This window comes from Lipotes vexillifer, unplaced genomic scaffold (genome assembly GCF_000442215.2).
Source record: "Lipotes vexillifer unplaced genomic scaffold, Lipotes_vexillifer_v1.1 scaffold335, whole genome shotgun sequence".
Lineage (NCBI taxonomy): Eukaryota > Metazoa > Chordata > Mammalia > Artiodactyla > Lipotidae > Lipotes > Lipotes vexillifer.
The window spans coordinates 14,941-35,171 of NW_006781329.1; the positions used below are offsets into that span (position 1 = coordinate 14,941).

At 44.4% G+C, this 20,231-nt stretch overlaps 1 protein-coding gene across 1 annotated transcript in view; it reads right to left on the minus strand.

Moving 5' to 3' along the window:
- Positions 1–10,304: 10,304 nt before the first annotated feature.
- Positions 10,305–20,231, minus strand: part of KIF5C (kinesin family member 5C) — a 167,377-nt gene continuing 157,450 nt past the window's right edge. The window contains exon 27 of the mRNA XM_007454547.1: positions 10,305–10,746. The gene's annotated coding sequence lies outside the window, so the exon portion shown is untranslated. The remainder of the gene's footprint in view (positions 10,747–20,231) is intronic.

Sequence of the window (20,231 nt, forward strand, 5' to 3'; positions counted from 1 at the left end):
CTGCCGTGGCCTCTCCCGTTGCGGAGCACAGGCTCCGGACGCGCAGGCTCGGCGGCCATGGCTCACGGGCCCAGCCGCTCCGCGGCACGTGGGATCTTCCCGGACCGGGGCACGAACCCGTGTCCCCTGCATCGGCAGGCGGACCCTCAACCACTGCGCCACCAGGGAAGCCCTGCTGAAGTCCACTCTTGATCACCAGGGTCCTGGTACATAGTACAAACACAACAAATGACTGTGGCAAAACATTTCCGCACAACTGACCTCAAGCCAGGCTTGACCTCATGTCAGAGAGGTGTCCGCTGCCATCAGAGTGGTTGTGACTAGCTTCGTCTTTGCGGGCCAGCGGTTGGTGCAGCAGAGTGAACCCTGAGTAGAGTGAGGTGCTCTGGGCTCGGGCTCTCCAAGTGTGAGGTGAGGGGAGTCATGTAACCTCTCTGGGTAGAGCCAAATGTGTCCCAACGTCCTTCATAGGCTCCTCTTCCACTCTGTTAGTGGTGGATCTGTATTTCTTCCAAGAACAGCCCAACTTTTTGGCCCAATATAGTAAAGTGTAATCCACTTTAAAAGGCACTAACAACAAGGTCCTAATGTATAGCATGGGGCAACTATATTCAGTATCCTGTGATAAACTATAATGGGAAAGAATATAAAAAAAGAATGTCTATACGTGTATAACTGAGTCACTGTGCTGCACAGCAGAGATTGGCACTACACTGGAAATCAACTATACTTCAATTAAAAAAAGGCACTATTCATTTACAACAGCTCACAGGGAAAATTGGGAATGGCAGAAACTTTTCTTTTTATACATTTATTTATTTATTTTTGGCTGCATTGGGTCTTTGTTGCTGTGCACAGGCTTTCTCTAGTTGTGACGAGCAGGGGCTACTCTTTCATTGTGGTGCGCAGGCTTCTCGTTGCGGTGGCTTCTCTTGTAGAGGAGCATGGGCTGTAGGCGCGTGGGCTTCAGTAGTTGTGGCACACAGTCTCAATAGTTGTGGCTCACGGGATTAGTCGCTCCGCGGCATGTGGGATCTTCCCGGACCAGGGCTTGAACCCGTGTCCCCTGCATCGGCATGCAGAGGACTGAAATAGAAAGGAATTGGAGCTCTAGAGCCCAAACAAACCATGAGACCTTGGACAAGTTACTTGAACTCTGGGGATTTTGGTTTTCTCCTGGGTGTAAGGTCTGCAAGGAGGTGGGTATAAAGCAGAGGCCATGGCCACAGCCCTCTCCTGTTTATAAGTGGCAGGCCACACACAGAGAGCAGACCTGGCCTGCACTGTGCAGTCAGTTCCTGCCTATAGTGCATGTGGTGGCAGGAGGGGAGCTTTCGGATCCCAGGCACTTTCTAGCAGAGGGAGCAGACAGCTTATTTCCAGATGCTGAGTGTGCTTTTGTGTTCCGGCTTGGCTAAATGACTCCTTGAGCATCCCTGAGCTCACTTTGGGGAACTTGTTAAGCTCCTACAAAGATGCTGCTGGGCTGTAGGCTCTCTGCACTAGCTGTAATTACTGGGAATCTGAATAGACTTGATTCATGATCTAGCGTCAGGGCGTTGAGTGGGGAGCATTTGCGGGAGCCCTCAGTATGAACAGCCACCAGGCACAGAGGTGGAAACTAGCCCTAAACACTGCTCAGTGCAGTTCTCAGGAAGGAGAGCATTTTCTCTCCCCATGAAACAGCCTAAGAGCAGACTTTCCCCCAAAGAAGAGGGTGGAGCAGTGGGAAGAGGGAGGACCCTAAATGGAGAGGTCATTTCACTGGTAGAATCAGATGACTCCTGGGGTCTCCTCACCGCCTTCTCTCTTACTCTAAGTATCTGTGATGCTAAGTGAAGGTATAGCTGGGGTCCAAGGCAAAAACACCTGCTCCTGTGAAGTATTTGATAATAACTATTAAAAACAAGGCAACAGGGCTTCCCTGGTGGCGCAGTGGTTGAGAGTCCGCCTGCCGATGCAGGGGACACGGGAGCATGGGCTGTAGGCGCGTGGGCTTCAGTAGTTGTGGCACACAGTCTCAATAGTTGTGGCTCACGGGATTAGTCGCTCCGCGGCATGTGGGATCTTCCCGGACCAGGGCTTGAACCCGTGTCCCCTGCATCGGCATGCAGAGGACTGAAATAGAAAGGAATTGGAGCTCTAGAGCCCAAACAAACCATGAGACCTTGGACAAGTTACTTGAACTCTGGGGATTTTGGTTTTCTCCTGGGTGTAAGGTCTGCAAGGAGGTGGGTATAAAGCAGAGGCCATGGCCACAGCCCTCTCCTGTTTATAAGTGGCAGGCCACACACAGAGAGCAGACCTGGCCTGCACTGTGCAGTCAGTTCCTGCCTATAGTGCATGTGGTGGCAGGAGGGGAGCTTTCGGATCCCAGGCACTTTCTAGCAGAGGGAGCAGACAGCTTATTTCCAGATGCTGAGTGTGCTTTTGTGTTCCGGCTTGGCTAAATGACTCCTTGAGCATCCCTGAGCTCACTTTGGGGAACTTGTTAAGCTCCTACAAAGATGCTGCTGGGCTGTAGGCTCTCTGCACTAGCTGTAATTACTGGGAATCTGAATAGACTTGATTCATGATCTAGCGTCAGGGCGTTGAGTGGGGAGCATTTGCGGGAGCCCTCAGTATGAACAGCCACCAGGCACAGAGGTGGAAACTAGCCCTAAACACTGCTCAGTGCAGTTCTCAGGAAGGAGAGCATTTTCTCTCCCCATGAAACAGCCTAAGAGCAGACTTTCCCCCAAAGAAGAGGGTGGAGCAGTGGGAAGAGGGAGGACCCTAAATGGAGAGGTCATTTCACTGGTAGAATCAGATGACTCCTGGGGTCTCCTCACCGCCTTCTCTCTTACTCTAAGTATCTGTGATGCTAAGTGAAGGTATAGCTGGGGTCCAAGGCAAAAACACCTGCTCCTGTGAAGTATTTGATAATAACTATTAAAAACAAGGCAACAGGGCTTCCCTGGTGGCGCAGTGGTTGAGAGTCCGCCTGCCGATGCAGGGGACACGGGTTCGTGCCCCGGTCCGGGAAGATCCCACATGCCGCGGAGCGGCTGGGCCCGTGAACCATGGCCACTGAGCCTGTGCGTCCGGAGCCTGTGCTCCGCAACGGGAGAGGCCACAACAGTGAGAGGCCTGTGTACCGGAAAAAAAAAAAAAAAAAAAAAAAGGCAACAGGCCCCAAAAAGGCACAGGCCCAAAATGGAGTCACTTATGCTAAGCCCCATGTCACCAAACCGAGACGAGACTGAATTACAGTTTCGGCTCTCCCAGAAATGGAATCTTAAACCAGGCAATAGGGAATTGCCTGATCGGCGCTGGTTAGGTCATCTGCCTTACAGAACCCTGCCATTCCCTGAAGGAAACTGACCTTGCAATAACCAACCTGCTATTTGCCTCTTTGTTCCTGCCTATAAAAGTCTTTCATTTTGAACAGCTCCTCAGACCTTCTTTCTATCTGCTAGATTGGATGCTGCCCAATTCATGAATCACTGAATAAAGCTAAATAAAATCTTTAAGATTTACTCCGTTGAATTTTATTTTTCAACATAACAATCCCTTACATTTGAGTAGCACTTTTGTAAGATGCTTGCGTACAATTTCTCATCTGATCCTAACAACAAACCAAAGAGTGGAGGACAGTGGGCTACAAATCTCCATAATTCAGGTATGGAGATGAGGTCATTGAGATGCTACACAGTTAAACAACTTGACCACATCCCACAGTTGGTCCATGGGAAGTAAGAGTCAGATCCAGGTCCCAAGTCCATCATTCTTTCCATTTAGGATGACTGAGTAGCATCACTGCTTGATGGCCAGTGCTCCAGGGGTATTTTGCCGCTGTGTACATGTCCCAGAAGGGGGCATTGCAGGGCAGCAAGGACGCCTGGGCTGCTGGCTGGGGTCTGGCTTGCAGGCAGCCAGGTTGCCACTAGCTGAAGGAATTAGCATCCCGTGACCTAGACACACCTACCATCAGCCTGTCTCTCCCAACCCTGCAGTAGCCCATCAGAAGCATCCGCAGACAGGTGAAGCACAGGTAATGGGAGTCTGCGGTAAAGTGGGGGGCTCAGGGCGAACCCCATTTGTGCTGTTCCTGCCCCTTTCTGTAGTTGGACGTGCACATGCACGTGTGGTATGACTGGCATGCTTACTTTTTCTAAAACTTAAAGCACTAAAGTGAGATCCTATTAATCATTATGACAGGGCTGGAGGTTAGGTACGGGGCAGCTATTATCAGCACAGCTCCCTGAGAGTCTTTTCCGAGGCCTCACACAGATCTGGGTGGGATAAGGAAACCCACCCAGTGCCCCCTCAGACTCTCCCTTACAGCCGGCTCAGCTGGGACAAGAGAACGCTGCTTTATTTTTAGCTTGAGAAGCTGAGGAATATAGGTTATACATTTTAAAATGCAAGCAGAGAAAATTAGTGTCCTAAAGAGAAAAAAACGTCAACGTGGATAAGTGAAATTCTTACTACACACAGTGTGAAAACCGTGACACAAGTGGTTGCTACACTTTCTAAGTGTCCGCTATGCATGAAAAAGATTCTAAGCGCTGCGCTTCTGCAGGTAGCCTTCCTCCAGAAGCCCTGCAGTTGTATGTTATCAGGCCCCCCCTGCTGTGAGGCACCTCGGTTATTATTTCGATGATTCTTTCCTGGATGCTTTTGATTGCTTAAAGTAATTCAAAAAACAAGGTCTCAGATTCCTATGAAAGGAGAAAACACAGAAAAGTTGCAAAGGAAGAACACTTTGTATGAATCCTTTACAAAAGGATTTTTGAGGCTGCTTGCTGGTTATCACTACACACACACACACACACACACACACACACACACACACACGCCACGCAGCACTGTTCTGAGCAGCAGTGTTACTAGCTGTGGAGAGCACACACCTTAGGACCAGTCTTCCCAGGTTTCAATCTTGGCTTCTCCTCCCAGCTGTGAGACCTTGGGCAAGTTAACTAACCTCTCTGTGCCCGTTCACTCCCCGCTAAAGTGGAGATAATGGTGCCTACCTCATGGAGTTATTAGGAGGATTAGATGGACTAATACATGTAAAGCACTTAATACAGCGTCTGGCACACCGCCAGGATAGTCTCTCACCTTAATGCACTGCCTACTGCAGCTTTCCAAGCGTTACGAGGTTCTGGTGCTGGTAACACGTCATCGGGAGCAAGTTTGCCAATTTCTCTCATTTCAGGTATACATTCTGAAGGAGTAACGTATCTTTTTAGGTGAATTTTTTTGAAAAGCTATCGTATGAGAATGATTCGCAGTCTGGTCACGTGGAGGAGCGAGGGTCTGAAGGATCCCAGAAAGAGAGAGGGGCACCAAACAGAACCTCCTTCATCACTGGGGAAGCAAAGCAGGTGGAGGAGTCCAGCCTTTGCATCCATGGTGCATCACAAGTGGAAAGATCCACAGGGATTACCTGCAAGTCTTTTATTTTCAGCCCAGCTAACCACACAGAAATCGGTGTTTTCTCTGCAGATTGGCTGAAGAACCACCAAATGCCAAAGGGAAAGTAAAAATCCCATGGCTCAGGATGCATTTGTCAAGTGAGCCCACATATTTTCATCTGATGTGTCACCCGAGAGATACCTCCCACTCCTGTTCAATTTATTATGTACATGAGATAAATCACAAGATATAACCTGTCACAAATGCTAGAATTAAAGCTGCAAATACACACGTCACCGGTAATTGCCTCGGCAGATTATAGCTTCCATTCCACATTCTACCACAGTTGATCTAGCTCTGTAGTGCTTCCAAGGCATAGCCCGAGCACCGTTCAGAGCTCAAAAGAACAGGAAACCTCGGGAAAGGCTCACAGGAACCCGGGGAACAGTGGGTGTCAGTGCAGACCTACTGCACTGCAGAGCTGCTTGTCCTGGAACCTTCTCAGTGATACTGAAATGTTCTTTGTCATCAGGTCCTTTCAAAGGACTGCTTCCCCATCTTAAATAAACAGGCTTCAGCCTAAATATTCATCCATGATGTTTGAAGTTTTACTACCTAAGTCACCTTTAACAATCTGATATTTGGTAACTGCCTCTTCCAAGTTCTTTGGAGAATAGCAAATTCAAGGAGATGGATAAGACATCATAAAAGCACATCATTTGCAGTGCCCTCAACTCCACTTATAAAATCTTTTATTCGGCATCCATCTTTCCACTTCTAATTCATGCAGGCAGTTTACTGTCTGGCTCCCATGCAACATTAACCAAACCAAGAACGAGAATGAGGGTGTTTTACATACACAAGGCCGTGCGTGGCCACAGGATTTCAGCGACCTGAGGTAGGGAAGTCTCCTTGCTAAGAGAGCAGATAAAAGTAATCCTGTGTCCCGCCATTTGTTATTCTCCAACGGCTTCACACTGTGGCATCCTCTCACAAGATCTCAGACCTGTACATTAATAGTAATAATCAGTAAGCTAAACAGGAATACAAACACCCCAACACTTCTCAAAAGATGCCAATAACCTTTCAATATATGCAGAGGTCCAAGGCATTAGTGGAAGAATACCAATGAGCTAAAACATATTATTAGAATAAGTGCCTTTCTTGGACAAGAAGAAATTCAGAAATTCAGCTAATACACTGGTCTATTGCACCTTAACTCGATCCTACTTTTTAAGAAGTTAAGACACTTATTGACATAGGCGGCTGTCTTTTCAGTGCTGAAGGAACAAATGTCAGGTTTTCTTGGGTCCTCAATGAAGGAAAAATTTAAATACAGATATTCAAGCAAAGTAAAAGACAGAAAGGTCACGGTTGGCCTTGCTCAGGCTTTGAATTCAAGCAGCTGCTCACTGAAATGAACTCCTTCAAGGCCAGAAAACGGCCCATCCTCACAATGGCATTGAGGCCTTCAAGGAGAGTGCCTTTAAGATGACTCTAAGAAAAAACAGACCAGCCAAAGTTTAATTCAATTTTATTTTCCACTTTTAGTATTTTTCAAATTATACAACATGCAGTCGGCCAGAGTATCCATACATCTTCATTTTAGAACCTAGAAGATAACCAAAATTTTCCATGGGCCAGGGAAGAAGGGTTACTCCAGATCTTTTGTTACATGTACTATATTACAGCATCGTTACTTGATGTAAACTGCCCTTCTCCCCCTCACACCACCAAAACAAGTTAGTCCACAATTTTTTTTAATGAAAGCTACTGTACAGATACACAAAGCCCAGAGAACATACATCTGCAGTACACACGACATACTTTACAAACTAGACATGTATAATTCCACAGAGTGCCCTATTCCCCTTATATCTGCACACGGTGAAAAGTATTTTAAACCAATGGACAATTTGTAAATGTGTAAGCAGACTTCACGGAGCGGTACTGCCTTCGGCTGTTCCCTGACCCTTATTCAATACCTTCTAAGAAGTCTAAACTGTTATTGTTCAATGAAGGCATTTTAGACTGGGATGGTTCCTTTAGCTTGCTCACAATACGCAGGTGAGACAATCTATAAGTGAAATCCTCCGGGTCCCCCACCTCCTGCCCGCTGCCAACCAACAACTTCCCTAATGTGTCCTAAAGCCAGAGTCTAAATGTTGTCCACCTTGCTTAAAAACTACACTTCAAAGAGGGGACTGTTAAGAATTTTTATTTGCTTTCGGTTATTCCTCTAGGAAAGGAGAGGTAATAATCCCCCCATAAGTCTTGCTGATGGCTTAGTCTGGCTTTGGACAGGAATATCACGCCCTCATGTGAAGGTAGGGCTTCCAAAAACTCTCTAGATGCTACATTCTAGACAGACGTTTTTATTTCTTCACTTATCCCAATATTTCTACGAATTCTAATTTTCTTAATCATATGATACTATTTCCTTTAAAAGTCTTAATCCACACTTATTTTTCTCCCTACTACCTGCCATTCCACATGGCAAACTTTAAAACATTGGAAGAGGTGATGCATTTAAACAGAATTCTCCAGTTACTGACCAAAACACACTTGGCATTAATATATTTTAGTCTCTGACCATACATGTTGATATCGCAAACAGCATTCCTCTAATTTAACAATCCACCATCCTGCAGGGAGGCATTATTTTTAGAAATCATCTGGTTATTCCCTTTTAGCATCAAAGAATAAACTTTCAAGAAGTAGCATGAAATATAAAATTATTCAGAGAGGAGAAACACACACACACACTAGCAAAAAGCAGCATACAACCGAAAATATAATCATAGGCTCAGCCATTCACAAATGTGGTTTTTACACCTGGAGTACAAAGGTAAAGGAACAATAGCCTAAAAAAGTGAAAATTGCATAAATGTGGCTTTTAACAAAAGAGGCCTACAGAATATGTGGTCCTGAAACAAAGTAATATTAGGGATCCATTTGAATATACTGTATAATCCATTCCCACGATCTGCCTACCTTTTAGTCACAGTGTAGGAAAATTAGTTTAGAGGTCCTATAAAGATTGAAGCTAGGTGAACTGACTGGCTGATCAGCAACTAGCAGAATTATCTTTAAGAGACATCAAAGCCAACTTTCTCTGTGAATAAAAGTAAACTGAATTTTGTGAGTCCCTTATAGAGATCAAGAAATATGGAACTACAAGTGAATGTTTCTTTTTGAAACATGAAAGGGCCAAACACTTCTTTAGAATTAGAAAAGGGGTGCCCAGGGAAAACTTAACTTCGGAAAAAATCTAAAATAATCTGTTAACAAGAGAGCCCAAAGGAAAGAATTCCTAACCTTTGTTCAATTTCCAACTATGGAGTTACACAGTTGCATAACAGACAGCAGTGGTATGACAATTTATTATTTGGCGATCCTCTCAAAGGCCGGTTTGAACTTCTAAAATAAGAGGCAAACATCTTAACAGCAAGGTTATAATCTATGGCATATGTTATTACCTGATAAGGTTTGCAAAGCCTGCCCTACAAGGATCCTTCTGTCAGACGGTAAATAGCACTGGAGCAGTTATTTTGGGCGAGCATTAGCACCAATGTAAAAAAAAAAAAATCAAACAGAATTTTTAAAACGTAAATGAATGCAAAATTGTCATTTTTACTAAATAAATACGTCAGTAGAATTTGTCCTCTTCTCTCTACTTACTAGCTGCCCCCCCCCCAAAAAAAAACCCACACATAAACAAAGTGCAACATTTAACAAATAAATTAAGTCAAAGCAGCTTTGCTTGGTTAGGGAAATTTTATACAAGAAAAGTCTAGAAGTCAATTCAGTCTTTAGTGCTTTATCCACAGACACACACACACACACACACACACACACACACACACACGAACTATCTTTCACACACCAGCAATGAGAAAGCGCAACGTCTCTTCTGGCAAAATTTCATTCCAGTGGTGACAGCAGCAGGGACAGTACCAGCTCACTCATCCTGGGCCGACACAACCATAGGATGGGTGCTTTCACTGAGACTGGTTTGGTTATCATGGACTTAACCCTCAAATTTATCAAAACAAGTAGTTAACCCTCAAATTTATCAAAACAAGTAGCAGCACACAAGACTAACTTAATTGAATCCTTGTCAGTTTCCCTGAAAACTTTACTACTTGGAATTCAATCATTTTAATATGCACAACTGGAAATAAGAGTTGATTCAGCTTTAGATTCATGTATTTGAATAAAACAATAGCCGAATGTAAAAAAAAATCCATCCACACTGATTTCTTCTAATTCTGCCTAAGAGGAAACCTATCTATTTGATGCCAAGGAGAGAACTCAACTAAATGGTCGGCAAGGATGGGTTAATATGACAAATTATTCATGGCAACTTATTCATAGGCACAAACATATGTCAATTGCTTTCCCCCTAGGGCTTCCTTTTTCAACTGCTGGAATGATCCTGGATTTCGTCAGCAATACCCTCACCAGGGTCAAGATGGTTCCGTAGAGAAAGAGGCCATCCCTGATGCAAGCTCCAGTAGGATGAGGGAAGAGGAAGCAAGGAGGGGGGCAGCCGCATTTCCACTCATCCAACTTTGCAGCATTTTCAACACTTCTGAAGGAATGATGTTCTACCTGGGCTGGCTGAGACTAGTCACTGCAGGTTCAAGAGCAAGCAGCTCAGAGGTGAATGCTATGACTTTTCGCATTTACACAGATGTGTCTGAGTGAACAATTTCTACGTTCTGCTACTGTCAGATTGTTTTTCTGCCTCGAAGAAATTTGCTTTGCATTTTAACGGGTGCCATACTAAAAGGTGTATTTTACAGATCCAAAGATGCGACCAGGATATTCAAAATGCGTCTTTGGGGTGATTTGTTTTGGAAAAGCGTCCAGAATGAAAATTTTGAGCCCTATAGCAGCACTTTTGTGTTCCCTAAAAATATAAAGTAATGTGTTTATTTTACAGGAAACCAGACAGTTGCGGCGGCGAAGCAGAAGCTGCTGCCTCCACGGCACTTGGTTGTTCCCCTCCAGGGAATGGTATTTGCTGGGACGTGGCTGCAGAGAAGGAGTCTCCAAGGACCACCCAGGGACCACCCAATGCCCCGAGCCCGGGGCCACAGCAACAGATCCCAGGAGTAAGTGGATCTTCTGTAATCGCCCCCTTCAGATTTCTCGGGAAGAGAAAAGTCCAAGCACACATCTGTACACAGAAACTCTACACAGCTCAAATATCTGAAACTGGTGTACTGCAGATGGCTGGGGTGAGCAAGTGTAAAAGAAAATGGAATTGTGTAGGAGGGAAAAAAAGTAAAGGAATTGGTGATTAATGTAGTCCTTGACATGCTACGTGGAGAGTCATATCTGTTGAAAGAGAACCAAAGAGAGAACATAGGAGTTAGAGAACACAATGGAAATTCACTCCTCAGGAAGAACAACAAAAAAAAAACTTTTAATTTTAGATATTTAGACCAGAGCTGTCCCAATAGAAATACCATGTGAGCCACACATTTAATTTTCAATGTTCAAGTGGCCACATTAAGCAGCGAGAAGCAGCGGGTAAGATTAACTTTAATAATACATTTTATTTAACCCAATATACTCAATATTATCATTTCAACATGTAATCAAGTAGTAGAGATTGAGATATTTTCCATTACAATATTACTACTAAGATAGTTCACAGTCTTTTTTCCCACAGTGTTTGCCATCTGGTGTGTATTTTGCATTTCCCACACATCTCAGTGTGGACTTGGCCACATTTCAAGTGCTCAGTAGTCACATGTGGCTAGTGGCTAGCCTACTGGACAGTACAGCCTCCTATTTACTGCTTTTGCTCTAAGTATTTAGCCCTGACAAGTGTCTCTTCCCAAAGCCATGCCTATTGAAACTATAGCTATTTGGAGAAACATAACACATTTTCTCATTCCTCCAGGGCACCCAAACATCATTTCTCACTTGACAGCACTTTAAGATACCCAGGCAGGTCAGACACACCCCCTTAGCCAGGCCCTCTCAAAAAGGAGGCTCCCAGTCCTGAAAGGTGTGTTTCACCTCCCCAGTGTGATGACGTTACTCAGTAGGGCACCCCCTATGATTTCACTCCACGCGCCCCCCCCCCACCAGATGTTCACCTGATCACCGTCAAGTCTCCAGGATGAAAGGCGACTAGTCCTGACTCAGAGGCCAGCCCTTTATCGGCATTTGGACCAACTCTAATGAACTCAACTTTCAGGAAGAAACGGAAAGGCTCAACTTCCTCACATCAGCTGGAAGCCCTGGGTCTGTCTGTGATCCTGCCTGTGGGTTATGTGCAGAGCTCATGGTGCTTCTGGGGTGGGGAGTGGGTGACAAGAGAGCTAGGTGGAGGCTTGAGAAACACATGGGGACTGCCAGGCCCAGGAAATGTGACAGACGCGAAGAAAAACCCACCTGCTCTTCTGATTTTAAAAAGAACTCCAGACAGATATATAACGGAATACTACTCAGCCACAAACAAGAATGAAATTTTGCCATTTGCAACAACATGGATGGACTTGGAGGGCATTATGCTAAGTGAAACAATTCAGGCGGAGAAAGACAGATACTGTATGCTACCACTTATCTGTGGAATCTAAAAAGATAAAGCAAACTAGTGAACATAACAAAAAAGAAACACACTCATGGATATAGAGAACAAACTAGTGGTTATCAATGGCGGGGGAGGGAAGGGGGGAGGGGCAAGACAGGGGTAGGGGATTAAGAGGTACAAACTACTATGTATAAAGTAAATAAGCTACAAGGATATATTGCACAGCACAGGGAATACAGCCAATATTTTATAAGAACAATAAGTGGAGTATAATCTAGAAAATTTTAAAATAACTATGTTGTACACCTGAAACTAATGTAATATTGTAAATCAACTACACCTCAATAAAGAAAAGAACTCCAACTCAACACCTCATGCTGTTTTTGCCCCTAGAAGGCTTACATCCAAATTTAGTGCTTGACTGTGGTTCCTGCTACAGTGCTGCCCGAGCCCACCCCCTGGACTCAGGTTCCTGCTACAGTGCTCTCTCCCTCTCTAATTTTTTTTTGGCTTCACTCTCCTGATTTATGTGTTATAATACTGTAAGCAATCTCACATATTTTTGTATAAATAAGCAGGATATAAATTATAATAGAAAAATTTCAGAGTGTGGAAAGGGATTTTAAAAGTAGATAAAAGCAAAGTGGGTGAGGGGGAAAAAAAGGAATAAAGGGAAAAAATTGAGTAGAAAAAAAAGAGAACACATTCCTTTTTAGAATACTACCTCTTCATGCAGCTCAATATCAAAAAAACAAACAACCCAATCCAAAAATGGGCAGAAGACCTAAACAGACATTTATCCAAAGAAGATATACAGACTGCCAACAAATAAATGAAAGGATGCTCAACATCATTAATCATTAGAGAAATGCAAATCAAAACTACAATGAGATATCATCTCACACCAGTCAGAACGGCCATCATCCAAAAATGTACAAACAATAAATGCTGGAGAGGGTGTGGAGAAAAGGGAGCCCTCTTGCACTGCTGGTGGGAATGTAAATTGATACAGCCACTATGGAGAACAGTATGGAGGTCCCTTAAAAAACTACAAATAGAACTACCATACGACCCAGCAATTGCACTACTGTGCATATACCCTGAGAAACCCGTAATTCAAAAAGAGGCATGTACCACAATGTTCATTGCAGCTCTATTTACAATAGCCAGGACATGGAAGCAACCTAAGTGTCCATCGACAGATGACTGGATAAAGAAGATGTGACACATGTATACAATGGAATATTAGTCAGCCATAAAAAGAAACGAAATTGAGTTATTTGTAGTGAGGTGGATGGACCTAGAGTCTGTCATACAGAGTGAAGTAAGTCAGAAAGAGAAAAACAAATACCGTATGCTAACACATATATATGGAATCTAGGGGAAAAAAAAATGGTTATGAAGAACCTAGGGGTAAGACAGGAATAAAGACACAGACCTACTAGAGAATGGACTTGAGGATATGGGGAGGGGGAAGGGTAATCTGTGACCAAGTGAGAGAGTGGCATGGACATATATACACTACCAAACGTAAAATAGCTAGCTAGTGGGAAGCAGCCGCATAGCACAGGGTGATCAGCTCGGTGCTTTGTGACCACCTAGAGCGGTGGGATAGGGAGGGTGGGAGGGAGGGAGACGCAAGAGGGAAGAGATATGGGAACATATGTATACGTATAACTGATTCACTTTGTTATAAAGCAGAAGCTAACACACCATTGTAAAGCAATTATATTCCAATAAAGATGTAAAAAATAAAAATAAAAAAAGAATACTACCTTTTCCCCAACTCAAAAAATACATATTCAGGGAGCTCATCTGATAACTACCATTTCTTGCTCCAATAGTGCAATCACTTGCAATTACAAAGCTGCTCAATTAAAAATGGCAAAGCAACCTTATATTCCTGTCATTTTTAGAAGTCCCAGAGAGAGAGGGAGAGAGAGAGAGATTTGCCTTTGGGAGGAGCATCTGTACTGTTTAGACTTTCTGGTGAGATTCTGTGCTTATTATTAGGACCAGAAATGAAAAACCTAAGAAAGCATAGTCACAGTTGTCATTCAAATCCATTTTGAGCGGAAAACCAAGAGGCTCAGGAATGCTTTCTGCATACTCCCTTTGAAATGCCCATTTTACCATCCTTCCAGGTTAATTTTTCCAAGCACAGGATCTCAGAATCACTTATGGGTCACCCTGGTCAGATGAGACAGCCGTCCTACACACCTGGAGGCAGGGAGGTACAAGCCCCTACCTTAAATTGTAGGGTTATGGCCTGACGTGATGACAGCAGCCAACCCATGCTGACAGCCAAGCTCTAGGCACACAGACTCAACAGGGTAGCCTCGACAGCTCCAGCCAACCACAAAGTGACACGATTTCCACAGAAGGCCTTTCTTTCAAATCCCCCCTTCCCCCAACGTGTAAGATTCTGCACGTTTTAGCTAATAGTTTGGAAGAAACAGGGGGCCACAAAGGAGGCCCAATCTGCTTAGTTTAACCACCTCCAGGAGCGCAAGAGAGAACTGAGATTTTGTGAGGGGCTCTGAAAGGAAAACACAGGAACTCCACCAAGAAAACATCCCTTATTATCCAGAGGTGCTTCTTTTTCATCCTGAGTTAAAGATCTTTACAGACATGTCTGCCAAAGCAGTCTTTCCAGCAGGCCCAAGAATGGATTTAACTAGGATATTCCCATCCATCCCCCAACCTTCTGGAAGTTCACCTCCTTTGACAAATTCTGGGGAGAAAACGGATACAATGTATAGAGGTAAATGGGTGAGCCCCTAGAAAAAACATTTCTGTCTGTTCTGATCAAATAGACTGACCATCCAGAGAGGTTGGTGCATCTAGAGAACATTTAAAACCCAGTTCTGTTGACCCTCCTTAGATGGTTTACAGGAGCCACTCACTCTCCCAAAAGCAGGGTACCCAAGCGACCCGCTACTGGACTGTCCCTGGGCCTCTGCCCAACTGGAGATGCTAATGCAGAGTGGCAACATGTGGCTGACTGAGAAGGAAATAAAATCACCTTTCTTAGGAAGGGATGGGGAAGGTTGAAGAAAGAAGCTAATTTTATGTGGGTTTTGCAAGAAGTAGTCAGAGATGTTTTCCTCCCAACCTTGGCTTTTGCAATTGCCTGCAGTGGATTTACACTTAATCCAAACAGTACATAGTTTTATCTTTCCTTTGCCTTTCTACAATTCAATCCCCACATTATAAGAATTACCAACTGTACTGGACATATCATTGCTGAACAGAAGTGGATTTATCCTACGGGGCATTCATGCAATCTACTGTAGAGAGACAATTTTACTTGCTCTGAATTCATAACTCTGAGAACCATGCCATTAAGGTGAATTAGGTCCAGCAGCTGACGGCGCTGGAAATGAAGTAAGGGTCCCTCTGTGATCCCTCCCGTTGAATTCACAATGCCAGTTTCTAAGTCCCATCCCAGGTCCCACCAGTGCCCGTCTGCAGTCATTTCCTTCCTCTCTTCCTGAGGTCCTGCTTCGTCTACTCCTTTTAGGCCTGTCCCCATGAAACCACCATAACACTGGAGAATATTTGTCAGGGCCAGATTTTTGCCAGGCATTCTTCTATGACTTTTCATTCTCCTTTCACACTGTCTTGTTCAATTCCCAGCACAAACCTGTGGTGAAGGTACTATGATCATAACTCCTCCACGCCACAGTTTTCTTAGCTGTTAAATGGCCAAGAACCTTTTCTGGAGGGAAGAGGTTGGGTTTGCTTCATATACTTGAACTAAAACAACCCACTGCAGCAGATAGAAGGCAGCAGCAGATATGAGAATCCAGTTGTCATTTATCAAGCTAAATAGTAAAGGGATTTGTGAAACCATAAGAGTGCCATTCTAAGTTTTTTGTTTTGTAAAATAATTATGTTTCATTAAAAATGGCATGTTTTTTTTTTAAAATTAATTAGTTAATTTAGTTTTGGCTGCGTTGGGTCTTCATTGCTGCACGTGGGCCTTTAGTTGAGGCAAGCGGGGGCAACTCTTCACTGCGGTGCGCGGGCTTCTCGTTGCGGCGGCTTCTCTTGTTGCAGAGCATGGGCTCTAGGAGCGCGGGCTTCAGTAGTTGTGGCACGCAGGCTCAGTAGTTGTGGCTCGCGGTCTCTAGAGCGCAGGCTCAGTAGTTGTGGCGCATGGGCTTAGTTGCTCCGCAGCATGTGGGATCTTCCCGGGCCAGGGCTCGAACCCGTGTCCCCTGCGTTAGCAGGCGGATTCTTAACCACCGCACCACCAGGGAAGTCCAAAAATGGCACTTGTTAATAGAATTACTATTTTAAATGTTTCAATTTCTAACACAATACCTATCATAGATACAACCCAGAAGTAGGAAAGCTCTTTGATGTTGATACTTTTTAAGAATGTCAAAGGTCCCAAGGTCAGGAACCCTGAGAACTGCTGCAGAGCAGATCAGAGCTCTTAGACCAGGATCCACCACTAGCAAGTTGTTAAGATCTTGACAGTTCACTCTGCCTCTGTGTACCATGTTGAGTGAAGCTGGACTCCATCATGACCACACAAGCGATCACTGAGAGCTTGCTCTGTGCCAGGCACTCATCTAAGCCCTAAGATACTCATGTATCTAATCCTCACAGCCACCCTATGAGTAGGGGCTATCTGGCCACGTTTCACAGAGGAGGACACTGAGGCCCAGAGAAATGAGGTAATTATCCCAGGACATGTCCAAGCTGGGATTCAACCCCAGGAAGTCCAGCTCCAGATCCTGAGCCCACAACCATCCAGCTACCCTGTCTGTAGCAAAGGGTCCCTCTCTGCATGCACATACTTGCTACTCATTTAATTGCTAGGATTTTCCAACAGTAGTAGCAAGTTGAACAGCCCAGTGGTTTTGATACAGACCACATGTGTGGCTTCAAGACCTACTGTAAATGAAGCTTTTCGGCTTCAAAGGGCTAAATCCCAAAGCAGCAGCTCTCCCACCCTCCATGTATGGAGTGAACCCATTTCTGCTGTGGCCAGAAGTCAACCTGTGCGTCTTATGCCGCTATATTTTTTATTTGTGATTAGGGTATCAAGAACAGGAGACAGGTCAAGATGAACCCCAACAATGGTGCAAGATAGGCTGGATGCAGGAATTCAGGACAGAGAGAAGAGTAATAAGAAGGAAAGACACAAGAGGGAGGGGATATGCGGATATATGTATACATATAGCTGATTCACTTTGTTATACAGCAGAAACTAACACACCATTGTAAAGCAACTATACTCCAATAAAGATGTTAAAAAAAAAAAAAGAAAAGAAAAAAAGAAGGAAAGACAGCGTGTGTCAGAAAAGCAAATAGAGTATAAATGAGCAGATGCCATTCTGAGAAGCTCAGCCTGCACCTAAGGATATACCAAGGACCAGCCAGAAACAGTCTTGTTGTTCCAATAGGCAAAAGCTTAGAGAGAAAACTCCATTCTGCCTGGGGTGGGTGAGGAAAGCAGTTAAGGGAGAAGGGTGAGGTGGGGCTTCAGAGAAGGTGGAACTTTCTCAATTCAAAGAAAGAAGAGCCAGCAGCCCAAGTGGACTTTATGTTTAGGGCTTCAGCTGAGAGTGGTGAATATGAGGAAATGGCCAGGGGCATTTAAAGTGAAGGAAATCTGAGGTTTATGTGCGAGGCTGGAAAATACTGGGTTTCCTGTCTTTAATGCACACTTGGAATTTCCCTGTTTGGATGTAGCTTACTGTGAGAAGACGGCTTGCAAAAGAAAGTCATTTGTGCGTTCCCAGTGTCTGGGCCAAGTATGACAGGCTGAAGATCCTGACAGCAGCAGGCACACAGGCAACATGGGGTCCAGGAATTCAGACCCTCAGTCACAGATGACCATCATGGCAGCAAAAGGAAAGGGTGGTGAAAGCCCATAAACCTTTGTTATGCGTGTGCCTCCATCCCACCATTTAAGGAGTTAAAGATATTATTTTTATTAATACATGGGAAAAGAATCTGAAAAAGAATGGATAGAGGTATATGTATAACTGAATCACTTTGCTGTGCACCTAAAACTAACACAACCATTGTAAATCAACTCTACTCCAATATAAAATAAAAGTTAAATTTGAAAACAACTAAAACACTTAGACATAAACTTAAAACAAGAAGAAAACAATTAGCAAATATAGTCACAATAAGCTCCTGAGGTAGTAAAACCAGAAAGAGACAGAGCCATCCCACAGTGACTGTTAGTGACCCACGGAATGTCACATAAATCATGACACAGGGGTCATGACAGACTCCTGGGCTCCTTTGATGGCTTCCTGTAGTTACGTTCACCTGGGTGACCCTGCTATAAACTGCAGAAGTGCTTTTCCAGAGCTCTTTTCTTTATGCCTCAAAACATGAAGTCACAGTGTTCAAAAAAAATGCTTCTTCAAATGTACTGTAAGAGGCCAGTGAGTCCTTCCAGCTCCGCCACTGCGATTTTGCCTAATATTTTATTAAAGTGTATCAAAACTTTATTAAATAGAATATGATTTCTAGACTTGATATATATGGCTTCTAATAAAAGTACAGTCCTCAAAATATCAGTCTTCATCTATATCAACAAAGCGAAAGGCATCCTCAATCTTTGGTTCATTTCACAATATTTTCAATTTTATGCTTTCCTTGCCATGAAAATCTGAAGCGTTAACATGTGCGTATTCTAGATTATCTAGCTGACCACCTGTAACCAACTTCAGCACCACACCTGCTTTATGCCAACACCAAGTTGGTGCTTCTCCTCACAACTTTCATCATCTTCAGGCTAAAGCTGGGCCTGAAGGGGAAAATGATGCGTTCCAGCCACAAGAAGACAAAATGACTTGAAAGCATGCTGTGACTCTGCAGTGGTTTTTAACAGAGAAAGAGGGTGAAAGAATTGTCATGTCTTGACACATGAGCCAAACTTGACCAGAACCAATGCATACCAGAGTCACACTGCACACAGCTCTTTATTTTCAGCAAAAGATTGTCATTCGTTAAATTAGTAAAGCTTAGTAAAGGTTGGTGATTTGGGTTTTTGACTTTTTAAATCTATTTTCTAAATTTGTTTCAACTTGATAATTGTGGAAGATCTGTTAAGTTTAGGGAGTGTACACTGTTTTTAATGTGCAAATCCTTGAGTATTATAATAAAATAATTTAAATATTTTATAATTTAAACTCCAGGAATCGGTGAGAATTTTATTTCCCTAAAAGCACTCTATTTACTACTCAAGTTTGAGAAATAACAGTCTACAGATAGGAAAACGAAGAGAACACAATTCCGCCCCAAAGCGGTCAGAAAACAGGTTTCGGCAATGCCCCACTGGCGCCATCTGGTGGGCACATTCGAACCAGTGCCCACTGGCACCGCCGTACTCCAGGCCCCTCAGAACCAGGGAGCTGAACACGTATTTAAATGCTGTCTACCTTCAATGCGGTGCGGGGCCTCAAGTAAGCACTCAGCACTGCCTGAGAGGTCCTATTTCACACCTTCTCTCTTCAGCCTGCAACACGGTCTCCCCCCACCCTCTCAGCTGGTAACCTGGCTTCTTACTTGCATGAGAAAACAAGCGCTAAGATGGGATCCATCTTACTGGATGGATCTACCAGCACCCCCATCTACCAGCCACCAGCATCCGTACTTTCTGCTCTGCCTTCCTGTCACCTTGGGTGCAGTGTTGCCTCTGCTTATGTTCTGGATCACAGCACCTCTCAGAAAGCCAATACTCTCTACTGTAATTCTCCTGTCTCCTAAGTTATCAACTTCCCTTCCCAGCTGGATCATTACCATCAGCGTACAAATAAGCTGTAATGGCTCCTACCTTAAAAAAGAAATGCAAACCCCGTCTTAACCCCACATCCCTCCATTCCTCTGCTCCTTCAAACAAAACTTCAAGCTGCATGCAGTGGCTGGCTCTATTTCCCCACCCCCATGCTCTCTGGTCCAGGCTTCCCCCTCGTGCTGAAGCTGACGTCACTGCCCTCAGTCTCTGGTTATCCTCCTGGAGCTCTGAGCAGCCTTTGGCACAGCTGAGGACCTCCCCTTAGGGAGGAGGAAGCAGGGCTCCACTTCACCTCCTCAAACATCACATTCTTGCCCCCTCAGACCCCTTTACTGGTGCTATCTCCTTTTTCTGACCTTTCCATCGGCCAGTCCCCAGGCCTGGCCTAACTCTCCCCACCCTCTGCCTCTATCCACCTTTCTGCAGGTCATCTCCTCCACCCCATGGCCTTAAACACAATCTACGGGCTACAATTCTCTATGATCTCAGCCCTCATCTTTCTCC